The sequence below is a fragment of the Corvus cornix genome, chromosome 3 (genome assembly GCF_000738735.6).
Source record: "Corvus cornix cornix isolate S_Up_H32 chromosome 3, ASM73873v5, whole genome shotgun sequence".
Classification (NCBI taxonomy): domain Eukaryota; kingdom Metazoa; phylum Chordata; class Aves; order Passeriformes; family Corvidae; genus Corvus; species Corvus cornix.
Window position 1 is genome coordinate 1,459,119 of NC_047056.1, and position 8,145 is coordinate 1,467,263.

Here is an 8,145-nt window from a genome sequence, read left to right on the forward strand (position 1 = left end):
GAACGCCGGGAACCCCCGGCCCGGGGGCGGCCCGGCCCCGCCACCCACGGTAAGGCGCTCTTCCCTCCGGCCGCTGCCAGGAGTCGCGGGGAAAAAAACCCGTGGAGTAAGCGGGAATGTTTGGGATTTCGCGCTGGCTTGCTGCTCGGGGTGTGCGCTTTGCCTCGTCCCGGAGGGATCTGCTGGAGGAGCGCTGGATGCGGTGTGGAGCTGGCAGGAATTTAGGGATGCTCCGGGAGCCGCAGGGAGGGAAGCAGCGCTGCTCGGGCACGGAGAAGGGGGAAGGTGGGATGTGGAGGGTGGATGTGGAGGTTCTCCCTGGTCCTGCACCCGGATAACTCCATTCCCCATCCCTGGAAGTGTCCCGGGACCAGGTTGGAGGGGGCTCGGAGCAACCTGGGCTAGGGGAATGGGGAATGCCCTGCCCATGACAAGGGGTGGAACGGGATGGGCTTTATGGAACATTCCCACTGCGACCATTCCAGGATTCCATGAAACGGCGGGCAGGAGCCAGCACAGCTGGGAACGGAGGCCGGGCTCCGCTGGCGTCATCCCTCCCCCCACAGTGCTTAGTCACCTTTTTTGGGTTTTTCTGTGCCGCCCTCCCCGCTGGTTCTGTGCTCTCCCTCGGGATTTGGGCTGGGAAAGGCAGCAGCGAGTTCCCCTCCTGCCTCTCCCGCTGTCCCACCACCCGCCATCCCAAACTGCGGTTCCCTGGGGAAGCTCGTGCTTCCCATGGGCTGTCCCGGAGCTGAGGGGCTCTGCCAGGGGTCGAGCAGCCCCGGGCTCCCTGCTTTTCCTGCCCTGGCTAAGCTTTCGCCCTCGGGATCATCCCGCGGCAGCACATTCCCTCTCCGGGGAGGAATTATCCTCATGATCCTCCTTCAGTCCCGGCTGGGCGGCCCCCGGGGCGTCCCGCGGTGGCTGCGGGCAGAGCGCGGCTTCTCCAGCTCACCCCGTCCCGTGGATCGCGGTGCCGGCTGCGCTTCCCGGTGCTTCATTCCCGGCAAGGTCCCACTGCCTGTTCCAGCCCGGCCCCATCCCCGCCTTCCCCGCCGAGTTCCCTTTTGTTTTTTGGCTGGGGCTCGCAACTTTTCGGCAACAGTGACCTCTGTCGGCATCGCCACCGGGGCCACCGGCGTGGCCCCGCCGTCACCCGGCTGCATCCCACGCCTCCATCACGATTCCCACCTCTGGCCCCAACGGGACACGGTTCTTTGGGACCGATCCCGCCCTTCCAGCCGCTGCGGAACCCCACGGCAAAGCCCCGGCGGCGTTTCGGGCAGCGGCGGTGGCGGGAGGCGGCGGCGAGCGCTGCTCAGAACCGGGCACCGGTTACCGAAAGGTGTCCCCGGGACAACCCCGGAGCCGAGAACCCGAAAATCCCGGGTTTCAAGGGCGGCCAGACCTCCGTGACTCATGTCAGCAGTGGCGGTGACTAATCCCGGGAGCGCTGGCTGCCCGCGGCCCGGCTCCATGCCCGTTCTAGCGAGGGTTTGCCACGGTCAAACAGCAGCAGTGAAACATCCAGGTGAGCTGACGGGAAAACAGGGAAGGAGCTGGGGCTGCCAGCTCGGTTTGGCCGTCACCTCAGCTCCTGCATCCGTGCCTGTGCCCACTCAGAGAGGCTTTCCCTGCTGGAAAACGCTTCCAGCACCTCTGGAGCGGCCCTTCGGAGCGCGGATCAGCAGCTGCAGGTGGCGGCGAATTTTGGGAGGCCTGTGGGGCCGTGGCGGCGGCCGGGGAGTGACTCAGAGGCGCTTTGGGGCTCTGTGGTTTTGCTTTCATGGTTTTGCTGTGACTTAGCAACTTGTTTGTTCGCTCTGCGGGAAAGCAGGTGCCGGCATGCCGGGCAAGTCACCCGGATCCCGCGGGATTCAGGCCATCCCGAGGGATCCCGGCGCCTTTGAGGGGTTGCGTTGCCATGGGGGACGTGGCTGAACCCCGCAGGTGATGCAGGCGGTGGTGTGAGATCATCCTTTGGCATCTGCATCCTGCAGCAGCTCCATCCCACTGGGAATATCCAGCAGGAGCACTTTCCACCCCTTACTTTTTAGAAGGAAAATGGGATTCTTGACCATGACTCTGGCGTTCCCTCAAGCTTGCAGCCACTCCGGGGGATTTCTGGAGAGCTGCATTTGGAAGCTGGGCTGGGAACCTGGCGCTTTCCAGGGAGATGCTGATGACTGCCAGCACGTTTTCCTGTGTTGTTGCAATATCGGGGGAAAGGAGGCGGGAAGGGAGCAGGTTTGAGTGTTTTCTCACCGCAGTGGAAAACACTCCCAGCCCTCCTCCTCACGTTCCTCCTTCCCATGGGATGCTCGTGGCGGGATTTCTTCCAGGAAGGGCATTTCCCACCGGCTTGTGCTTTGCTGGGAGGAGCTCCAGGGGTGTCTGTGGGAAGCACTGGGCAAAGAGGAGCATCCATCTCCTAGGTCTTTGGGGGGAATATCCAAGCATTTAGTGCCTCTGTAGCCTCTGTGGTGCTCCGCCGCCGCCAGAATTCCGCAGTTCCTGGGTTCATTTGGAGGTTTGTGATCCCTGGAGCCCCAGCCAAGGGAGCTGGATGGGAAATGGGTGAAAGCCGCAGATGAGGACAAAAAGGGGCTGCTTTTGGGTGGTTTTCCTCCCTCAGCTGAGCCAGGACTTTGCTCATCCCATGGCAGCTCCCTCAGGCACTGCCGGGTTTTTCCTGGCGCTGCGGTGACGGCGCTGGAAGGGTTAAAGCACCAGTGGGTCCTGAAGACAGGGATTGAGGTTGGAATGCTCAGCTGGACCATGGCACAGCCACGCAGCACTCAGTGCCAAACCCCTCCGGATCCACGCCGCCGCTTCGGCGTCGTAAATCCAAGTTGGATTAGCGTGGATTTGGAAAAGGCTGATTGAAAACTCTGGGGCTCCCCCTTCCCGATGTGTCACCCCCTCCCGGGGCTCCCCCTTCCCGCCGTGTCACTGCTCTCGGGGCTGCTCGTGCCCCTGAGTCATCTCCGAACTCCGGCTGGACCCGGGAGCATGGCCCTGCCCCAAGCCAGGTGTAGGCCACGTTGTTTTCCCGAAATAGAGAAGCTCCAAAAGCACAGGGAACAGAAATGGAGCGGGAAAACCCGGGAGCAGGGACACCAGCAGAGTGGCAGCCACCCCCCTGCAGTGGGAGCGAGGGAAAAGGTCCCTGAGCTGGAAGGGACGGGGCTTGGAGTGGGGTGAGCATCTCTGGAGCTGTTCCCTGGAGAATGGGGATGGTTTCCATCCCTCACAGAGCCAGAGCCTTTCCCACAGGATTTGCTGGGAGGTCACAGCTTCTTTTAGATGGGAATGGGGGGAAAACGGGGCTTTCCAGGCTGGAAGAGTATCCAGGTGCCTGAGAGCTTCGGGATGCATTCCCTGGATGAAAGAGCCTCCCGCTCTGGGGTATCTCATCCCCTTCCCAGCCCCCTTGGCTGTAGTCCCCATGGATTTGGCTCCAGGCCCTGGGAAATGAGACCTTTCCCAGCAAAGGCTCTTTCTGATGAGAAAAATCTCCCTGATCCATTCCCAAAGGGGGAAGTGGGAGAGCCCCTGGGCCATGGGAAAATCTCCTTCCCCACATCCCGATGGGAGGGGGGACAGGGCAGTATAAACCCTCGGCACATCCCAGGCTGAGGGATGTGCCTGGCTGCAGCTGGGAGCTGCAGCTGGGAGCTCGGCGAGACGAGGCCAGGTAGGACGTGGGATGGATTTGGGCTGCTCTGGGATGCGTGAGGGATCCCACGGCAGGGGATCCATGGGTGGCTTCGGGAATTGCTGTCTGGAGAATTTGCTCCAGGGGGATGCGCCTGTGCCCGGGAAGTGGGGGGCTCTGAGCAGAGGGAAAGTGAGACTGAATTTAATGGAATTCCTACAGTTTTCCCTGGCTGATGGATTTTTGTCTGTCCCTTGCTCTGCCTGGACCACTCCTGCAGCCCAGGGAAGGATGCCAGAGCCAAGCTTTCCACTGTCATCCCAGTGTTCCTCCCGGCATTCCCATTAATCCTCAATATCTCAGTGTTCATGACATTCCAGCAGAAACTGTGTGGGATGAGGGTTTCCTGGGGAAGTTGATCCTGACCCCTTGCCATTAAATGCCTGTAGAAGGAGAAGTGTGGGAAGCACAGCGATGAATCCCTGTGGTGGAGCATCCTGCCTGGGATCCGAGGGGGCACAAAGCCATGGACAATTGCCACCCTGCGGCACAAAACCCACCGGCACAAACCTGGGAGCCAAGGGGCAGAAATCCCTCTTTTCTCCTGCTTCCAGCATTCCCAGTGCTGCTTCCTCCATAGGTGATTCCCTGTCTCTGGAACAGAAGAAGCAGAAGAGGTTTTTCAAGGAGGATAAACTTAAAAAAGCCTCTTTTTCCTATTTTTCCCCAGGGAATCAGCAGGAGCACGGCTGTCTCGCTGGGATTAGGACTGGAAAGGGGGATCTTGTCCCCTTCCCAATTATTTCAGTCCCCACTTAATGGTGGGAAACAAGTGCAGTCAGCACTTTGGGATTTTTCCACCCATTGCTATGAAAACATACCCAGGCCTGGATGTTCCCTCTCCCCATCTCAGACGCTCCAGAGGATGTGGGGAAGGAGCCGTGGATCCGGTGAGTGTCTCCACGGGATGGAGAAATGTGGGAAAGGCGGAGTGGCTTTGGGATGGGTTCCTTGGGGTGCAAAGCGCCGAGCCGGGGGTGCCAGCTCGGGAATCCCGGGTGCCTGATCCGAGTCCCTGTGCCGGAGCGAGGCTGTGGGTGCCATCAGCACTCCCAGCAGCACCAGTTCGGCTCCTCGGCTGGAACTGGGGCGTGGGGAGCTGAGCAGTTCCTGGAACTGCAGCCCCACCTCAGGGGGGGTTGGGTAACTCGGTGGCAGAGGAGGAAGGGAAACCCCCACGGAGCAGCCCCGAGGCTCCGGCCAGGAATGAGTCAGCAGTGGCTGGGCGGCTGCTGGGGCTGCTGTCGCTGGTGATACTGGTGTCACTGGTGGTACTGGGGCTGCTGGGGCTGGTGCTGCTGGAGAGGCTGGTGATACTGGTGGTACTGGTGCTGCTGATGCTGGTGCTGGTTGTGTGGGTGCCACTGGTTTTGCTGCCGCTGAGTGGTGGTACTGGTGCAGCTGGTTCCGGTTGTACTGCTGGTACTGGTGATACTGGTGCTGGTACTGGTGGTGCTGGTGCTGTTACTGGTGGTACCGGTGCTGGTGCTGCTGGTTCTGGTTGTGCTGATGTTACTGGTCTTACTGGTCTTACTGGTGCTGCCACTCGATGCCTCCCAGCTGCTCCTCTCCCCCTCCCAGTGCCCACTCCCAGAGCCTTTGGGCAGCTGCTCTTTTGTCCCGCTGGGAATTCCTGGGAATCCCATACAGGGGCAGGAGGTGGATTCTGCCATGTCCATCCCAGCATCCAGGTCCAACCCAGGTCCCTCCGGAGCCCATTCCTGTGGTGTTGGGATTCCAAGGACACCCAGTCCCTTTTTTATGGATTTGGGGCTTTCCAGATGTTTGGAATTTATTTTCTTTTGGAAATGTTTGCCAAATATTTGGGACCAAATCCCAGCATGAAGGTGCCCCTTCCCAGGCTCACTGGGCTCTTCCACACTTTTCCATGGCATTAAAATGAGGCAGGGGAATTTAAGTCAGGAAAGGCAATTAAAATCCAGCAGAGCAATTAATTAAAATCTGTCAGGGCAGTTAAAATCTATCAGGACAATTAAAATTCATCAGGGCAATTAATTAAAATCCAACAGCTCCCACCATTGCCCTGCTTGTTGTACTTAAATAAATCCTATATTTGTATACTCATATAGAAAATTAAATTAATGTAAATATATTTATATTTATATGTAAATGTATTTTTATGTATTTACATATTACGTACAAAGACATTTATTTCTATTTAATTAAAATGATTAAATATATTCACATACGTAAGCTGTTTGTGTGTTTATTGAATGATATGGTGATGAAAACATCGAAATACTTGTTTATTAAATAAAGTTGAGTGATAGAATTATAGATTTATTAAATTAAGTTTAACAATAGAATGTGACACAATAGATGTAATTAATGTAATGCGATAAATATAATGAAATTAATATCATTCATATAATAGTAATGATGCCCTTAGAGGTACAAATTAAGCTGTGGGGGGTTAATTTAAGAAAAAAAAAAAAAGAGGGAAAAGGATTATTTTTACAAAGGGAAAGGATTGGGAATAAATGGAAGCGTTGGGAATAAATGCAAGGATTTGGAATAAATGGAAGCACGCGTGCATTTGACAGGTATTGCCCCCCTGGCAGGTGCGTTTCTTGGTGTTGCATATTCCAGATTAATTCTCTGAGGCAAATTCCCAACCCCTGGGGAAATCCTGTGCTATTTTCCAGGTGGGGCATTTTCAAGGCAACTGTTACCATTTTTCTGGGATAAAACCCTTTCCCCCTCAGGTCAGAGTGATCCCTCTCAAGCATCCGCTCAAAAAATTATGATGGAGCAAAATCGGATCAGCCGCAAATTCCCTTTTCCCCCCCTATTTTTCCATCCAGCTGCCCAAGGGATGCTCAGGGAGCAGCGTTGGCAGGGGGGCAGCCCAGAAATGCTGGAAATTTAACTCAGAGAATATCCCAAGTTGAAATGGACACAAAAGGATCATCAAAATCCAACTCCTAGCCCTGAAATTCCCAGAATTCTGGTTTCTTCAGCCGTGGTGAATGGAGCGAGAAAAGCCTGAGGATTCTGGGGACTCCCAGTGCTCCATTCTTCCCACACGAGTCAAAGCAAACGGATTCGTCTCGATCTTCCTTCCCTGCACCCCTCAGCAAATATTCCCAGTCCCTTTGACCCCGGCACGGGGAAGGGGATGATCCAAAACCCCAAATTTATCCCCGTCCCCTCCTTTTGCCACCTTTTGGCTCAGGTTCGAGATCGGTGACGTGGAGGGGGGGGGGGCAGCATTTGACTCGAGCAGCGGTGACACGAAAATAGCGAAGTGGAAATTCAGCCCAGCTCGAGATTCGAAATGAAATCGTTTGAAATTCAAGATTGCATGCCTTGCTGAGGCTGTTCCAGCCCAGCTCCATCCTCTGCCTGGGGCGTGGATGGCTTGGGAAAGGGAGGAGAATCCCAGGAGGGTTTTTGGGGGTGCTTTTGGTCATCGTTTCTCGGCACTAAATAGAGGAAGAATAAGTTTAAAACGAAGCGTGTTTTGTTTTGTCACAGGAAGTGGAGAGAGCTTTGGGAGAGCCCTGAGACATTGACTTGAAATTCTGTGTTTTAGTGTTTCCCTGGCCAAACCAAGCGCGTGGATTGGTGCCTGGCGGAAAAAGAGGGGCACTGGGATGGGGGGAGCGAGGCCGTGGGACCCCCCCCTTTCCCAGTTATCCTGAGGGAGGAGGTTTGGGGCCGCAGGCGTTCGGGAGGGACGGCAGCTCTTCCTGAGGGAGCTGCTGGCTGCTGCTCCGTGCTCCGGGGAGCCCGAAATTGTGGTGTCCGAGCGCCGGGGGGTGCTGGGCCCGGGGCAGCCCCCGCTCCGGGAAACCGTTGGAGCTGTTTCTCGGGCGCCGCCGGGCTCGGGCGCCGCCGGCAGCGGCAGCCTCAGGAAAAGGAGCCGGGTTTCACAATGGCTCAGTCCTCCCCCGGCCGGGCAGCCCCCGCCGAGCCGCCTCCTGCCCTGAAAAACCCCCAAATTGGTTGTCTCCGCGCCGAGGCGTCCCCGGGGCCGCGCGCGGCGCTTCCCTCGCCGGCTCCCCGGGAGAGCCCCGCGCTGCTCCGGAGCGCAGCCCCGGGGCACAGCTCCGAGCCCTCCCTGCAGCCCGAACCCCCCGCGACCCCTCCGCCCGACCCCTCTGCTCCTCCAGAGCCGCTGCTGCTGGCCAGAATCGCCCCCCACGCCGAGCGTGGCGTGCGCCGGGGTGACGCTGCTTGAATTTCAACCAAATTGCCAAATTCCCGCTGCTCCTGCGGTATTAATTTGCTTTTTGGTTTCGCTATTAATGTTGAAGGGCTGCGAGGTCGGTGGCTTTGGCTTTCGGTGGTAATTCACAGCCCCAGTGATTGAATCCTCGCTCCGCTGCCAAAACCAGGGCTCAGCCAGGATATTTGGGATGGGGTTGTGCCCACGGGTGGGAAAACGCTGGGAAACGCTGTTT

The 8,145-nt window shown here is 57.3% G+C and overlaps 1 long non-coding RNA gene across 1 annotated transcript; it reads right to left on the minus strand.

Annotated features, from left to right (window-relative positions):
- Window positions 1–2,414: 2,414 nt before the first annotated feature.
- LOC120411698 lies at window positions 2,415–4,793 on the minus strand. The gene is made up of 3 exons (XR_005604202.1): window positions 4,540–4,793; window positions 4,229–4,312; window positions 2,415–2,562 (listed from the first exon to the last, which is right to left on the minus strand). It is a non-coding gene; the product is annotated as an uncharacterized LOC120411698 (long non-coding RNA).
- Between the last annotated feature and the right edge of the window lie 3,352 nt (window positions 4,794–8,145).